Source organism: Eleutherodactylus coqui, chromosome 1, assembly GCF_035609145.1.
Source record: "Eleutherodactylus coqui strain aEleCoq1 chromosome 1, aEleCoq1.hap1, whole genome shotgun sequence".
Taxonomy (NCBI): Eukaryota; Metazoa; Chordata; class Amphibia; order Anura; family Eleutherodactylidae; genus Eleutherodactylus; species Eleutherodactylus coqui.
Window position 1 is genome coordinate 321,983,151 of NC_089837.1, and position 18,887 is coordinate 322,002,037.

The window sequence follows — 18,887 nt, forward strand, 5'->3', positions numbered from 1 at the left end:
ACTACCCCCAGCAGAGACGCAGTACACTCAAGACGGTCACAGGCAGCCCAAAGATAGTATTTTTCCCAAATTTGTTTGAAAAAGCCCACTGCCTATATAGACAGTATATCTCTTTCACCTTTCCCAGTGTCCCTGCCTCACCACTACTGGCCCTATACTATGTAAAATTACTGCAGACTGTTTCCCTCTGGACGGGATGACGGCGGTGATGTAACGGGCAACGCAGAGCCAGGAAACAATTTTGCGCAAGCCTTCTGTAACACTTAGCTGCGTATTAATTAGGACTACTACCCCCAGCAGAGACGCAGCACACTCAAGACGATCACAGGCAGCCCAAAGATAGTATTTTTCCCAAATTTGTTTGAAAAAGCCCACTGCCTATATAGACAGTATATCTCTTTCACCTTTCCCACTGTCCCTGCCTCACCACTACTGGCCCTATACTATGTAAAATTACTGCAGACTGAGGACACAATGCTCTGCACGCCCGATATACAAAAAAAAAAAATGTGCAATACTGCTCACAGCCGCCTTAACAGTACTGCACATGGTCAGATGTGGCCCTAAGAAGGACCGTTGGGGTTCTTCAAGACTAAAATAACTCCTAACGCTCTCCCTATAGCAGCAGCAGCATCAGCAGCACTGTCCCTGATCTCTGTCAGAATGCATCTGTGGCGAGCCGCTGGCGGGGCAGATTTAAATACTCGGGTGACACCTGATCTCCCCAGCCACTCACTGCATGGGGGTGGTATAGGGCTGGAACATCACAGGAGGAAGTTGTAATGCCTTCCCTGTCTTTCTATTGGCCACAAAAGCGTGCTAATGTCTCAGAGATGAAAGTGAAAGTAACCCGAATATCGCGTGGTACTCGTCTCGAGTAACGAGCATCTCGAACACCCTAATACTCGAACGAGCATCAAGCTCGGACGAGTACGTTCGCTCATCTCTAATTACAACCATGCATACACCAACCACATTAAATAATGCAAGGTTCTTGGTATATAATCTGATCAAAGTATATTGGCCCATCCACTAACATCCAGGTGATCAAGCCTTTGGATGGGTCCTAACACTAATACCAGGCGGTTTAATCTTAACCTAGGTAATATGGATACCTACCTTCAAAGATGTATCTCTCTTTAACCTAAGCCTACAAAAAAAACAAGAAATGTAGGATATCAATTTCTGGTCCAATAGAAGGGATAGGAGGTAGAATACTACGGGTGCAGGATCAGGTCGAGGCAGCCACAACCCCACAAAATTGTACATTTAAAAGAGAAGTACGGAATTTACAAAGGTAAGCTGGGGGAATTTAAAAAAAAGAAGTATGTTTTCCAAGGTTAAGATTAGAGATGAGCGAGCATACTCGGCCACGCCCCTTTTTCGCCGCGCCGCGATTTTCGAGTACTTCCGTACTCGGGCGAAAAGATTCGGGGGGCGCCGTGGGTGAGTGGGGGGTTGCAGCGGGGAGTGGGGGGAGAGGGAGAGAGAGAGGGCTCTCCCTGTTCCCCGCTGCTACCCCCCGCTCCGCCACACCTCCCCCCGCCCCCCGGCGCCCCCCGAATCTTTTCACCCGAGTACGGAAGTACTCGAAAATCGCGGTGCTTGATCGAGTAATTACTCGAAACGAGTACGTTCGCTCATCTCTAGTTAAGATTAAACCTCTTGGTATTAGTGTTAGGACTAGAGACGAGCGAGCACCAAAATGCTCGGGTGCTCATTGCTCGAGTCGAACTTTTCGTAATGCTCGAGAGCTCGTTTCGAGTAACGAGCCCCATTGAAGTCAATGGGCGACTCAAGCATTTTTGTATGGGACCGATGCTCCGCATAGGTGATGACTTGTCAAACACCAGAAAACATCAGAAAGTCATGAAAAACACCACAGAAACAGATAGGGAAGGGCAGGGGCAGCATGCATGGCTGCATCTGAGGCTCCCTGGTCCCATTATTAACCCCTTAGTGACCAAGCCTGTTTGCGCCTTAATGACTAGGCCAAATTTTGGAAATCTGACATGTGTACTTTAGCATAGAATAGCTCTGTAAAGGTTTTACATATCCAAGTGATTCTGACATTGTTTTTTCACCACATGTTGTACTTCATTTAGGTGGTGAAAATAGTCCGATATAATTTGTGTATATTTATTAAAAGTGCCAATATTGGGAAAATTTTGAAAAAAATATCGTTTTTCACATTTTGAATTGTAATATATCAAATATGTGCAAACATACTGTACAAACTTTTGCTAAGATATATATTTCCATCTATTTACTTTATTCTGAATGCACATTTGAAAAACTTTTATGTTTTTTTTAACCATTTAGGAGACGTACAAATTTAACATTACTTTTCATCATTTTGAGGAACACTTTATTTTCCTGCACCAAGCCAAGATAGCAAAGGCTCATAGGTGTCAGAATAATAGATACCCCCACAAATGGTCCTATTTTAAAAACTACACCCCTTAATTTATTCACTGAGGGGTGTCATGAGTATTTTGACCCCACGTTTTTTTTAGGAATTAATTAAATTTAGAGGAGAAAAAGTAAAATTTCATATTTTTGCAAATATGTCATTTTAAAGACATATTTTTTTCTATAGTTTACATGAAAATGAGGATTTACACCCCAAAATGGATCCCCCTGTCGGTCCTGTGTTCAAAAATATACCCAATGTGGCCTTAATCTTATATCTGAGTGCACAACGGGGCCCAAAATATAAGGAGTAGTCAGTGTCTTTCAGAACAGAAATTTTGCTTGAAGGCGTTTTAGGCCCCATAGCACACTTGTAGAGTTCTTGAGCACCCAAAACAATAAAGAACCCCTACAAATGACCCCATTTTGAAAACTAGACCCCTTAACGAATTTATCTAGGGGTGTACTACCTATTTTGATGCCACAATTTTTGAACGAATTCAAGCAAAGCAATAGGAAAAAATTGTGATTTTCATTTTTTTTGGCAATTCTGTCATTTTAAAAACAGCTTTTTTTGTACAACACAGATGTGAATGAAGACTTGCACCCCAAAATGCATACCCCTGTTTGTGCTGTTTTCAGAAATATACCCATTGTGGTCCTAATCTTATGTCTGGATGCACAGCAGGGCCCAAAATGAAAGGAGCAGTCGGTGGCTTTTAGAACATAAATTTTGTTTGAAGGCCTTTTATGCCCCATAGCACACTTGTAGAGTTCTTGAGCGCCCAAAACCATAGAAAACCCCCACAAATGACATCATTTTGAAAACTAGAACCCTTAACGTGTTTGTCTAGCGGTGTACTGTGTATTTTAACCGTACAATTTTTGAATAGATCTAAGCAAAGCAGTGGGAAAAAAAATTACAATTTTCATGTTTTGGGCAATTGCGTCAATTTAAAAACAGGTTTTTTTTGTACAGCACACATATAAATGAAGACTTTCACCGCAAAATGGATACCCCTATTTCTCCCGTGTTTAGAAATATACCCATTGTGGCCCTAATCTACTTACAGGACACATGGCTAGGCCTATAATGAATGGAACACCCGTTGGATTTCAGGGTACAACTGAATAAATTCCAGGTCCCATCGCCCACTTATAGAGCCATTGAGCGGCTAAAACGATAAGCAACCCCCTCAAATGACCCAATTTTGAAAACTAGACCCCTTAACAAATTCATGTCGGGTTATACTGCGTATTTTGACCCCAAAGTATTTGACTGAATCTTATCAAAGCAAAAGGAAAAATTGCGATTTTCAATTTTTTTGAGAATTTTTTCAATTTAAAAACAGTTTTTTTGTACAGCGTACATAGAAATGAAGACGTTCACCCCAAAATGGATACCCCCGTTTGTCCTGAGTTCAGAAGCATACCCACTGTGGCCCTAATCTACTTACAGGACACATGGCTAGGCCTATAATGAAAGGAACACCCGTTGGATTTCAGGGTACAACTGAATAAATTCCAGGCCCCATCGCCCACTTATAGAGCCATTGAGCAGCCAAAACGAAAAGGAACCGCCTAAAATGACCCCATTTTGAAAGCTAGACCCCTTAACGAATTCATCAAGGGGTGTACTGCGTATTTTGACCCCACAGTATTTGAAGTAATCTAAGCAAAGCAGAAGGAAAAAATTACGATTTTCAATTTTTTTGGCAATTTTTTTCAATTTAAAAACAGTTTATTTTGTACAGCGTACATAGGACAGAAGACGTTCACCCCAAAATGGATACCCACATTTGTCCCGAGTTCAGAAACATAACTATTGTGGCCCTAATCTACTTACAGGACCCATGGCAAGGCCTATAATGGAGGGAACACCCGTTGGATTGCAGGGCACAACTGAATAAATTCAAGGCCCCATTGCTCATTTGTAAGGAATAAAAATTGACTCCCTAAAAATTCCCCCCCCCCCTCCGCACCCTTTTCGGCCTTCCCCAAATCTTAGATAAAAGTAATAATGTGAACTGTGTGGTATTTCCGAAGAGTAATTACGGAGGCTGGTTGGAATGGGCACATGGGGCAATAAAACCGGGTATCCCCTTCCTCTCATGCTTTTTGGGGGTCATTTCTTGACCTCAGTGGTGAGTATGGGGTGTAAAAAGTAGCGTTTCGTGTATCTTCGTAAGCTTGCGGAGGTCTCACACAGAAGGCGCTCAACAAGCTGCTCCTGGAACTGCAGGAAAGAAAGCGTTCCCGGGGCTTCTTGTAAAATACGTATTACAGGTAGCGGTCTGAATAACACCAGGCTCATGCAGCCATAGGCGGAATCCACTTGCGGAGACCCACAGCGGATCCCAGCTGTGAGCCCATCTGTGACCTTGCGTACGGCCGCGTAATGTACTGCGCATAGCTGCGTACTCACACAGGCGGTCATGCGCAGTACACCTTTTTTTTGTTTGTATTTCCCACACCGTTGCTTAGCGATGACGCGGGTACCCGCAGCCCGTACACAACGTAGTTGCGTATGGGCAGCGGGTATATCCACGACCATGGAGCACAGCGGGCTCTATGCTGCGGATAGCCGCGGTAAAATAGAACCACTGCGTTCTCTTTTCTGTGAGTGGATTACACAATTCCAACCCACTGATGTGAGTGGAATTGTGTAATCCAATGCGATTGATCTGTGTATCACCGTGGATCAGACGCATGCGGAATCCGTAATCCCTATCCGGTCATGTGAGACCCACCTATGTTAGATCACTACTTTTTTATTACGCGACCGGGAACCACTCAACGAGGCCCCCCGTCACTGCTCCAGGCTCTCGGCGACAGTTGGTAGCTGAGAGCAGGGAGATTTTAAGTTTCCTGGGCTCCCCGACTCCTGCGCATGTGCCCAGCATTTTGCCAGGGGTCAGATGTGCAGAATCTGGATAAGTTCACGGAGGAGGATCGCGTTGGGGTTCAAATACAGAGGCCTCCGGTAAAAAGTTTCATCTCCTCTCACCGATCACATCGGTGAGGGGAGATGAAACTTCAATTTTTTTAAAAACTTTTACGTGATCGCCACTATCCATTGTATAACGGCAAACACGTGACCAGGAACCGCTCACCGTGGCCCCCCGTGAAAACTCCAGGCTCTTGGCTCTGTTTTGTAGCCAGGAGTAGGGGGAATTTCAATTATCCTGGCAATCCACAGCTTTTGCGCATGCGTCAGCAGCCGGGAGCCAGGAGATTTGAATTTGCCGGGGGCTCCCGGGCTTCTGCGCATGCGCGTAATGTAATCGACTGGCGCGCATGCGCAGAAGACCGGCGGCGGGTCCGGGAGGACCAGATCTTCAATGGGCAGCTCGGAGAAGGCGGGTAAGTATTTTCAGCTGCCCTGATGGATCTGATCCATCAGAGCAGCTGAATATCTAACTTTTTTTGCACTTTTTGCAACTTTTATGCGATCGGCGCTATCCATTGGATAGCGCCGATCGCATTGCCGGGGGGGGGGTGTACCCGCAGCCCTGGATGACAGCTCCATGCTGTCGGCTACCTGCGGGCACCGACAGCATGGAGTTGTCACGTCCATAGCCCACAGGGCATTATTCTCTGTAGGACGCATGTTTTTACGTCCTCAGAGAATAAAGCCCACTTGGGTAGGTCGTAAAAACACTATGGGCTGGTCGTTAAGGGGTTAAGCCAAAATGGGGGCAAGAGTCTGGCGTCAACCCCCTAACAATTTACTTAGGACAAACCCTCATTAGCAAGGCACATCTTAGCTAAACACCACACTACCTGCAACCAAGGACAATCACTGCGTGCGGGTGACACCGCTGCCCCTTCTCCTGGGATACATGCTGGCATTGCTGTCCAACCCCCCCTCCCCCCCGCACAACCCTGCGTCCACAGCGCACACGAAAGTTTCACTGCGCAGCAATCATCTGTACACACTTGCTTCATAGCCACACCACCCTCATGTCTATTTATAACTGCGTACTGGATGAGGGGAAACTGGAGGCACACACTGCAAAGGGTTGGCAGGGCCAGGCAGCGACCCACTTTGAAAGTGTGTGTGATAGCCCACAATGCTGTTGAGAATTGATGATAAATTGACGTACGATCATCATTCCGATTCCGTGCCACCTCTGTCACAAAATTGTCAGGAGCCGCAAATGTGGGCATAAAGGGGACTCAGGTGCCAGCACTTCTACACATCTCCACAATGCAGCAATACTCTGTGTGGGAAGCACGTGAATGGGCCCAGGGTCAGGCTCGGTCCCAGCCTCCACCTTGTGTGACCCAAGGTGCCGTGAGTTACATACCAATGGGAAATCCATGTGTCCCCACACAATTCATTCTGTGTAGGTGTCAGATAGCTCAAGACCGCAATGGGAAGTCTTTGAGTTCCTTGGGTTCGCCTATGCTGCCGGTGCACAAAGATAGTATTACACAGGAAGAAATCAGCGTGCCCAAACATGGCAGAGTTTCACCCCGCCAAGGACCTTGGCCCACATTTCTACCCTAGTAGAATCTGTGTATTTATGCCAGACAGGTAATACACCACAATGGAAAGTCTTTGTGCACCCACAGCATAGGCGAGCCCCTGGAACCCAAGGAAAGTATTACACATAAAGAAATCAGAGCGCTCAAACATGGCAGAGTTTCACCCTGTCAAGGGCCTTGGCTGAAGGGGACATCGGAGCTGCGCAGCAGTGCAGGAACCGATACCGGCGTCGGAGCAGGTGCGGGGGCAGTAAGGTGAGACCGGAGCGGAGCAGAGAAGTAGCCGGCGCCCGGCGCCAAGAGGCCACCCGGAGTCCAGCGCCAGAAGCAGCAGAGGGGACCAGAACGGAGCAGCAGAGCAGCTGAGACAGGAGGGCAGAGTGAGCGGTCGCCGGGAGAGCAGGTGACGTCACCAGGAGGAGTGGAGGAGCCGCAGGAGCCGATAAGTATCTTCAGTGTGTGTTTGTGAGCTAAGTGTGTGTCTTCTGTGTATCTGGTGTGCCCTAGTTGTGTCTTCTGTGTGTGTGTGTGTGTCTGTGTCTGTGGGTCCAAGTGTTTGTGAGGAAAAAAAAATAAAAATTTTTGTGTGAACGGTTGCGCATAAGTGTCAGCGAGTGAGCGGTTGCGCGAGAGCGGCAGCAGCGTGTGAGTGGTTGCGCGAGAGCGGCAGCGTGTGAGTGGTTGTTCAGAGGCAGCAGCGTGTGAACGGTTGCAGCAGCGTGTGAGCGGAGGCAGCAGCGTGTGAGCGGAGGCAGCAGCGTGTGAGCGGTTGCAGCAGCGTGTGAGCGGGTGCAGCAGCGTGTGAGCGGTTGCAACAGCGTGTGAGCGGTTGGAGCAGCGTGTAAGCAGTTGCAGCAGCGTGTGAGCGGAGGCAGCAGTGTGTGAGCGAAGGCAGCAGCGTGTGAGCGGTTGCAGCAGCGTGTGAGCGTGTGAGCGGAGGCAGCAGTGTGTGAGCAGTTGAGCGGAGGCGGCAGCATGTGAACGGAGTGTGAACAAGTCTATCTTCACTACTTCCACAAGTAAACTGTAGATCCCCATTAAGATAAGCTTCATGACTGGCAATGCCATCCAGTGTGCTACTTGTGCAATGTATACGATCCTTGATCAGCCAATCGAGGGTGCATTCTGTTGCGCAAGATGCGTGCACGTCGCACATTTAGAAGCCCAAATTCTGGATCTAAATGAGCAACTGGCAACACTGAGAGCCATTGACAACATGGAAAGGAGTTTGCTGTTCACTAAGCAGACACTCGCTGGGGTACAGGTTGGGGCAGATGGTGCTACGGAAGAGCAGGGGGAGCAGGCAAGAAGCTGGGTGACAGATAGAAGGAGGCGTGGAGGGAATAGATCCAGGGAGGCTGGTCCTGAACTGGCACAACCCAACATGTCTGCAACGTTGGCAGATGAGGGCGATGCCATTACAGAGCCAGCACCGCTGCAGCAAGACATGCTCTCTGAATGCCAGGGGGATGACTGCTCCGGTGAGACGGGGACGGGGAGTGCAGGGCAGGCTAGACAGGTTCTAGTGGTGGGGGACTCAATTATAAGGGGGATAGATAGGGCAATCCGCCATAAAGACCGGGATCGTCGAACAGTGTGTTGTCTTCCTGGCGCTCGAGTTCGACACATCGCAGATCGGATTGACAGATTACTGGGAGGGGCTGGTGAGGATCAAGCGGTCATGGTGCACGTTGGAACCAATGAACAAGTTAGAGGTCAATGGAGGGCCCTCAAAAATGGTTTCAGGGACATAGGGTCCAGGCTCAGTGCGAGGACCTCCAGGGTAGTTTTCTCGGAAATACTACCTGTACCTAAAGCCACACTAGAAATGCAGCAGGATTTTAGGGAGGTAAACAAGTGGCTCCAGAGTTGGTGTAAGAAGGAGGGATTTGGGTTCCTGGAGAACTGCGCTGACTTTGCTGTCGGCTACAGGCTCTACCGTAGGGACGGGCTGCATCTTAATGGGGAGGGTGCAGCTGTGCTGGGGGATAAGATGGCTAGAAGGCTGGAGGAGTGTTTAAACTAGGGACTGGGGGGAGGGTAAAATGAGAAATAGTGGGGTAGCCAGTGTAACTAGCGACCCGGGTCCAAGCAAAGGGAATGGGGGTCAAGCAGGGGGTGGGGTTAGTACAGTTAGAACTGATAGATCAGCCATAAGTACGAATAGCAACAAAACAAATTTAAAAAACAAAAAAACGATATAAATTGTATGACCACGAATGCAAGAAGTCAGATTGGTAAAGTGGGTGAGCTTGAAGCGAGAATGACTGATGAAAATTATGATATAGTCGGAATTACGGAAACATGGCTGGATGATAAGTGCGATTGGCCGGTGAATTTGCAGGGGTACAATCTCTTCAGAAGGGACCGAAGGAACCAGAAAGGGGGAGGGGTATGTCTGTACGTCAAATCGAACTTGAAGCCGAGGCTACGGGAGGATATAGGGGTAGGAGAAGAACAGGTGGAATCTCTGTGGGTAGAAATACAGGGAGGAAGAAATAACAAAATCCTGATAGGGGTCTTCTATAGACCACCAAAAGCAACAGAAGAAACTGATTACTTACTATTAAGGCAGATAGAAGAGGTGTCAAACCGCAACGAAGTAATTATCATGGGAGACTTTAATTACCCAGGTATAACATGGGAGAACGAAACCTGCAAATCTCACAGGGGTGATAAGTTCTTGAGAGTAATTAAAGATAATTACCTGAACCAACTTGTGCAGGAACCAACAAGAGGGAGAGCCATTCTGGGCCTAGTACTAACTAACAAACCGTAACGCATAAAGGGGGTGCAGGTTGAGGGGCACTTGGGGAACAGTGACCACAATATAATCAATTTCCAGCTGTCATTCAATAGGAAGCCTTATCAGGGAGTGACAAAGAACCTAAACTTTAGTAAAGCAAAATTTGATCAGCTCAGAACTACTATCAGTAACATTAATTGGGACAACATCCTCAAAAATAACGGTACAGAGGACAAATGGGAAAAGTTTAAAAGGATCCTAATCCCCTCATGTGAGCACTTCATTCCCTTTAAAAATAAAAGAAACTCAACTAAAAGGAAACCAATGTGGCTCGACAAGACGGTAAGAGGGGCAATAAATGAAAAAAAGAAAGCGTTCAAACTACTAAAGCAACAAGACAGCGAAGAAGCGCTAAAATTATACAGGGAAAAAAACTAAATATGCAAAGATAAGATCAAAACTGCCAAGGAGGAAGCAGAAAGACTGATCGCCAAAGAGAGCAAAAACAACCTGAAGCTATTTTTCAACTATATTAACAGCAAAAGGATTTGCAGGGAGAGCACTGGCCCTTTAAAAAATAATGCAGGAGAGATCATTGAAGATGACGGAGGGAAGGCAAATCTACTAAACAGTTTCTTCTCAAGTGTATTCACAAACGAAAAGGAAATGCCACACGAGATGCAGGGGCATAAAATGAACCCATCACAAAATATCTCATACCTAACGCAGGAGGAGGTGCGGAAGCGACTAAAGAAGATTAAAATCGATAAATCGCCGGGCCCAGATGGATTACACCCAAGGATACTAAGGGAACTAAGTGACGAGATAGCTAGGCCGCTATATATAATATTTCTAGACACTATCAAGACTGGTGTAGTACCATTGGATTGGCGCATTGCCAACGTGGTTCCAATTTACAAAAAAGGGAGCAAAAGTGAGCCTGGTAACTACAGGCCAGTAAGTCACACTTCAGTAACGGGAAAAATTTTCGAGGGGATTCTGAGAGACGCCATCGATGAGTACCTCAAGGAGAACAAGGGAATAACTCCTCACCAGCATGGATTCATGAAGGGTCGCTCATGTCAGACAAATCTGATCAGTTTCTACGATAAAGTAAGCTCTAAGCTGGACCAGGGAGAATCTATTGATCTCGTATATCAGGACTTCTCTAAAGCCTTTGACACCGTGCCACATAATAGGCTAATATACAAAATGAGGCAGCTCGGACTGGGCGAAAACGTGTGTAAGTGGGTAAAAAATTGGCTCAATGATAGAAAGCAGAGGGTGGTAATAAATGGTTCGTACTCTGATTGGACCACTTGATGTCTTTCTGGAGAGGAAGGACATTATAGGATATAAATCTTAGGTTAATTGTCAATCCGGGTATACAGGCAGGTAGGAACTATTAGGGGTTGATCCAGGGAACAGTCTGATTGCCATTAGGGAGTCGGGAAGGAATTTTTCCCCCAAAAGGGCTAATTGGCTTCTGCCCTTGGGGCTTTTTGCCTTCCTCTGGATCAACACAGGAGGATAGACAGGCTGGACTAGATGGACATTGTCTTCATTCAGCCTTACATACTATGTTACTATGTGCCCACACCCTCACTTGGAAGCCCGTGTCCGCCTCCTCGACCCTTACCCCTACTCCTCATCATGGCGGATTAAGAATAGAGCAGGGCCCAAATAAATTACCCCACTGTACAGCACTGACAACTGTGGCTTAATTCACTGCACACAGAGACTTGTAGATAGTGGAGGCGCTATGCTGTGACTTGAAAAAATTAACCCGCTGTCTTGCGCTGATACCTAGGAGTAATTTATCGCTTGCAGAGACTTGTATATAAGAGAGGCTGTATGGAGTGGGAAAAGACTCTAAAGCCAGTGGATAGTGCTGGTAACTGCGGCTATCTCAACCCCACCAAGAAAAGGGTATTGTGAGACGCTCTGTACAGTGGCAGAGCTGAAATACTTTGCAGTGGCCCAAGAAATATTACAGTACTGTTTAGCGGTGAGACCTCTGTCTAATGCACTGCAGACACAGAACGGTATAACTGAAGTTGTTTGCAGTAGGCTAGGAAATGTTAGAGTGCAGTTTCACGGTGAGAGCTGGTTGTACAGCACTGCAGGCTGAGAACGCTATTACGGAAAGACTGGGAACAGGCCTAGATGCGGAATACAAAAATTGATGCACTACTGCTCCCAGCCATCCACAACTGTAAAGCACACAGACAGATGTAGCCCTAAGAAGGACTGTTGGGGTTCTTGCACAGAAGATCAGGACTGTATAACTTTCCCTATAGAAGTGGCTGTGTCCCTAAACTCTGCGTTATGCACAGCACACACAGAACGGTATACCTGAAGTCGTTTGCAGTAGACTAGGAAATGATAGAGTGCAGTTTCATGGTGAGAGCTGGTTGTACGGCACTGCAGGCTGAGAACGCTATTACTGAAAAGCTGGGAACAGGCCTAGATGCGGAATACAAAAATTGATGCATTACTGTTCCCAGCCAGCCACAACTGTAAAGCACACGGTCCGATGTAGCCCTAAGGCCTTAGTCAGACGGGCGTTTTTTCGCGCGATTTGCGCATCGCATGTCGCATGCGCAAATCGCGTGACCGGAGGCGAAAAATCGCGGGAAAAATCTGCACCTAGCCGCGTTAATCGTCGCAGCAAAACACCCGTCTGACCGGAGAAAAATCGCCGTACGCATCAAAATGCGCATGAAACTTCGTCTGACCGGCGAAAAAAATGATTTCGGTGCGCACATTAAACGCAGAACGCAGATAGGCGCGATCTGCGAATCGTCGTGTCCTATAATTTTTTGCATATGCGCATAAAAAGTGGACATGTGACCGATAGCATAGCGAACCATTGGTTCTATATATGCGTAAATCGCGCGAAAAAACGCCCGTCTGACTAAGGCCTAAGAAGGAGCGTTGAGGTTCTTGCACGGAGGATCAGGACTGTATAACTTTCCCTATAGAAGTGGCTGTGTCCCTAAACTCTGCGTTATGCACAGCACACACAGAACGGTATAACTGAAGTCATTTGCAGTAGGCTAGGAAATGTTAGAGTGCAGTTTCATGGTGAGAGCTGGTTGTACGGCACTGCAGGCTGAGAACGCTATTACTGAAAAGCTGGGAACAGGCCTAGATGCATAATACAAAAATTGATGCACTACTGCTCCCAGCCAGCCACAACTGTAAAGCACATGGTCAGATGTATCCCTAAGAAGGACCGTGGGGTTTCTTTTACAGAGGATCAGGACTGTATAACTTTTCCCATAGAAGCAGCTCTGTCCCTAAACTCTGCGTTATGCACTGCATACTGAGAACCCTATATTTGAAATGGTCTGCACAGCCCGAGATGCTTAAAAAAAAGAATTGGTGCACTACTGCTCCAAGCCAGCCACAACAGTAATGCACACTATGAAGAGTAGCCGTAAGAAGGACCGTTGGGGTTCTTGACAATAGGATCCTACTCTAACACTGTCCCTATATCAGCAGCAGCATTATCCCTAACCTCTGTCAGCATGGGTCTGAGGAGAGCCGTGGGCGGGACCACTTTAAGTACTCGGTGGTCACCTAATTGGCCCAGCCACTCACTACTGTGGGGGGGGGGGGGGGGACTGTCACGTCCCAGCAGGAAGTGGTAATGCCTCCTCCGCATGTCTATTGACTAGAAAATGGTGCTAAGCATGCGGGAAAGGAAATGCAATCGACTCGAGTACCGCGTGGTGCTCGTCTCGAGTAATGAGCATCTCGAGTACCCTAATGCTTGAACGAGCATTAAGCTCGGGCGAGTGTGCTCACTCATCTCTAGTTAGGACCCATCCGAAATCATGGTCACCTGAACGTTGGTGGATGTGCCAATATACTTTGATCAAATTATATGCCAAGAACCCTGCATTATTTTTAACCTTGTGTTTATTTTTATGATAAAAAATGTATATTGAGAGCTGTTGCCACTTTTTGGTTTTTGCTTGAGCAGACTGCTGCAGCCAATCACAGATCTCAGAGGTGGACCACTGAAGCTGAAGCAGCCTTTGAAGTTCTGTTAACAAGCTGACTGCAGCCTTCAAACAAACCGTCAGTTGGGAGAACGGATGTGCGGCACTGGAGTTGCAGGAATCCAGTAGAGATGAGTCTGCTTCATTATTTTTGAGCATGATCAGCATGGTTTTAAAAAAATTAAATAAAATTTTACTCAGAAACCCCCTTTAAGTATTTTTTACTTCTGCTTTGACATGCTTCACACAGCCCACTACACATGAACAGCTCTGTTTAATAGTTAGTAAAGAGCATAAGTAAGGGCGAGCACCCACTGGCGTTTGCGTTTCCCGCGATTTTTCCGCGCGTTTTTCGCGGCGTTTTTCGCGGCGTTTTCGCGGCTTTTCCATTAATTTCCATTGACTTTCATGGGTGCATTAGGAGAAAAATAAGGACACATATGCAACTGACAGTTCCTATGTTAAAAACGCAAACGCAGCGCAAAAAAAACGCCAGTGGACAGGAACACATGTTATCTCTATGCCTGTGCAGGAAAAACGCAAAACGCAAAACGCAGGTAAAAAAACGCCAGTGGGTGCTCGCCCTTAGTGAAATGGGCAGTGCAAAAACTTGTTTCTAGCTCTGCATTCATGCTGGCCTGTTATGACTCTTCCGATACATCTGGCCACATGATCATGACATCAGAAAGCTCCTGCAGACCTCTATAAGAGCTTAGTCACATGGGCGCATCGGCACCCGTACAACGGCACCGATGCGCCCGTGTGACTGATCCCTTAATGCAGGAAGAAGACGGCAGACGACTCCCCGCAGCGCTGAAGAAAGAACACATGACCAGCAATGAAGCCGGTCACATGTTCTTTCCTCTGGCGCTGCAGAGAGACGTCCATCCTAAAGTGCGTCCGTCTTCTACCTGCAGTAACACGGGTGCCGATGCACCCGTGTGACTAAGCCCTAACTGTGGTCTGCCACATGCAGAAGAATCTGCAGGATGGGGAACTTCATTGTACAAGCCAAATTTGCGTCTTTGTTTCTGCATTTTCTCACAAAAGTATTGTGAGTAATTGTGCAAGGGAAATCGCCGCTTGCGATTTCCCTTGCACGATTTTGCCATTTTTAACTCGTAAGTCAATAGGCCTTTCTAATGTTAAAAACGATTCGCATGAAAATCGCAAGTTCACTTTGTGATGCGATAAAAAAAAGGCTCGATAGGGAAATATGAGAGATTAAAAAAATTGCAAGTCACAGAAAGATAGGACATGCTGCGATTTTTTTTCTCGCAACATCACAGGAGTAAAAACATCGCAAATGTGGAGGAACCCATTAAAAATCATTGGCTTCATAATTCTGTGTTCTTACTCCCTCTCGCATCGCGCACAAATTTCACGATTTTAGCTCCCATGTGGAACCATTCTATGACGCAGGCACTTTTTAGCAAGTCTTTTATTGCTAAAAAGTGCTTTATACTTTAAAAAATATAGTATATATATGTATATATTTGAGTTTACCCATAGAAATATAGCTATATCAGAGTTAATGTCTACATATATCGATATTTATATCTCTATTTGAGCCAAAAAAAGTATTAAAGATTATTCATAAAGCACATAAATGTCCAATTAAAATTAATTACATTTCCTTTAACAGCTGAATTGCATTGGATGTACATTTCCAATAGTAAACATATAACTCATACTTTATTTATGATATGTTCAAAAGCACCTCAGAGGTTAATTAGGTATATTCTGGATGACATTCTTTATTTAATATAATTAATTACCACTTTTGTAAGGAAATGTTGAAGAGTTTTACCAAGACGTTAACAAATGCTGATGAAATACCTAGCCTGAGCGGGTGTCATCACACTTTCATCAGTGAAAGGATAGCGCCTAATGTTTACCACTTATTTCTACTGAGAATTGTTTTTTCAATTTCGGCGCATTTTGTATAGACCCAACATACACATATTTGGTGCTTTTTGACGCATCCTTTGCTTGCATATACAGTACATGTAGCTGGTTGTTTTGGGCACATTTTATAGTTCATACTTACTATTTGCATATATTACCTAGAGGAGAATGTATGGCCTTATAAGTCTCCTCACTCTCCTCCCAAGTGTCTCCACATCCCTTCTGGGTGCTCTCCTTGGGGAGAGATGATACCCCTCCCGACCCGCGTCATAGGCCTCTCAATAGTCAAGCCCGCTCTCCTAGGCTCCCCCCCGCCGCCCCCTGCATTTGCTCAGACAAGTATGCAGATACTGTCGTTGGAGCGATCTTTGAGCGATCATCGCTCCATGTAAATGGGCCTTAACCCAAGAGGAGAAAGAAGCAACACACAGTGCAGTGAGGAGAGGTCATGCTATAATTCTGCTTTATTTTTTCCCAACTTAAGAAAACTTAAACCTTCACTTGTAGGCTGGATTCACACAGATGTATTTGTGCGCGGAAGACGCAATAAATAGAACCCATTGATTTCAAGGGGTTTGTTCAAAAAAATAAGCACCATGCTCCATTTTCCTGTACATTTGCGCAGGGAAAGACAACATTTTGAACTCATGAAACTAATTAGCCATTTCAACAACCGAGAACATTTTTTTGCACACCCAATTATGCATAATTTGCACATCCAAAAAGTACGGTAAAAAATGCCAATGCATGCTCAAATATACAACGGCCATTTCGCTAAAATGCACACAAAAACACATGCACTCCTGTGAATACGGCCTTAGAGGTCAGTCACATGGGCGTTTTAACAAGCAAATTTTTGTGCGCATAACGCATGCGTTCAAAAATTCGTGTGACCGAAGCAGGCAGCATGCAGGAAAAACCGGACCTTGCCGCACAAAAAGTGCTCTGCTCGCTCTTCCCTGCTGCGGCTGTGGCAGTTGTAGCAGGGAATTCCTTAGATATGACAGTATCCAGGGGTTTTACCTTTGGTCAATGGGGCCGGCGGCAGCAGCGGTGGCCCCACTGACATACAGAGAATATTGCAATCCTCTGCTACAGCTGTGACAGCTGTGGCAGAGGATTTCTTCATCTCTGTGGGGAGTCCCCTTGTCACTGAACACTTCAAAAAACACTGATGCTGCAGTTACCTGCGTTTTTAAAAAAGGTGTCCTATAATTTTCGCCGCAGACATTTTTGTGCATGTAAAATTCACACATGTGACCGCTGCCATTGGAAAGCATTGGTTCTATATTGTGCGATCTTTTTTAGCGCACGAATAATCGGACGCTAAAATGCCCGTGTGACTGAGCCCTTGTGCTTCACACTTGCCAGAAATGCTATGGAATTTGCCCAACAGATTTTACTGTGGAAATCCCACAGCATTTACAGTACAGGACATGCAGAGATTTCTAATATCTCCTTCACTTCTGCAGCGTTTTTCAAAAACTCTGGGAATTCTTCATTCACTGCATGCTGATCTCCTTTATACTGATAGTTTGTAGCTTATTTAGGTGGATATAGATTTAATAATAATTAAACTGTCCACTCAGCAGGCAGAGATGGTATAACCTTTAGCTAATGCTATGCTGATGCGTCATCGGATTGATGTGAAAGTGAAAGCAATATTTTCACCATTAGGATGGTGCCTGATAAGCATCAGATATAGGGCTGTACTGCATAGAAATGACTTCAATATACACAGCAGTGGGACAGGCAATTATGTCAAGGGGGCAGAGATGAAAAAATGCATTTTTGTGGGAGTGGCCCTTTAACAATATGCATTAGATTAGCAATATGAGATCTGAGATTACTTGTTTAAATTGTGAAAACATAAATGTGTAGGATAACAGAAGCAACACAGAGTACTATTAAAGTGCTTATGTATAAATCTGCATTGTATGTATTTAGTTTGTGCTGATTTTTTGTTAGAGTTTAATTAAGACTAACTCTAAGGGCACGGTCACACGAGCGTAGGCGTATTTACGTTCGCACGTGCGCAGCGTTTAATCGCCGGAAATAACGTTTTTCGGCGATCATGACCAGAGCTAGAAAGCGTATTATCGTTTGTTCCTACTTTGCAAACTATCTTTTCGGCCATCGAATATGCGTTGGCACGTATTTCGGTCGCATATGTTCCGTTTTTTTTTCGGGTTGCAGTTTTTACGTGCCGTAAAATCGCCCGTGCGAACGAATACATTGGAAACCAATGCCTCAGATGGTCACGTTTATACGATTGGGCGCAAAAACGCGCCGTTTATGCGCTCGTGTGAACGCACCCTAAGCTTTATTTACATGGGCGAGTGCCATTCTGGTTAGTGAAAGGCTGATATGTTTCACTGCAAGTGGCTGTGCGTTCTTTATCAGTTTTTGCATTTTTAACATGCGAGTGTTATTTGAGGACAGTTCCTTTCTTATGTTTGAAAAATAATAGAACGTGCCCCCACTGATGTCATTTGCAATTCCCACTGAAGTCAATGACTGCATGAAAAAAACTGAATGCATTCACATACCAGTGCTTTATTTTTAAATACCTCCACTGACTTAAATTGGCAATTCTAGTCTGAGAATTGCACCAGAATAGGACATGCTGTAATCTTTTTGACTTTAATGGGTCCGAGGTTTGTCGAAGTTCAGTTTCAAACAGAACATGAACATAAAAAATAATCAGTACTGATGCTTTTACACAAGGAATATTCGCTGCAGACTTTCTGCAGTGGAAAATCGGCAGTGAATACATAGCAAATCTGCAGTGGCTAAGGCCTCATGTCAACTGGGAAAATCAGGCCCACCACGGATTCTTCATGCAGAATCCCGCAGCGGGTCTCTTCTTTCCCGCGGACATAAGGCCTAAAAAGAAGAATTACTTACCTGTCCGGACGCTGCGGATCTGCCCTCCGTCGCGGCCGGATCTTCTTTCTTCAGGCCGGTGGATGTGCTCGGCACGCCAGCGCCGGAGAGCAAGAATTCAGCTGCGGGTGTGTCGCGGATCGGGACGGCTTCCATAGGCTGCAATGGAAGCCTGCGGGAGCCGTCTTCATGGGAGACCCGCACGAAAATGGAGCATGCTGAGGGTGATTTCCTGTACACGCAATCCACGCCTCAATGCATCCCTATGGGGTGCGGATCATGCGTGCGGTGACCCGCTGTGGATCTGTCCCCGTGGACATGAGGCCTAAATCCAGACATAAATTGTATGGATTTTGCTGCAGATTTGCCACAGGTTTTAACCTTTGCATTTCGATGGTTAAAATCTGCTTTCAAAATCTGCAGCATAAATTGAC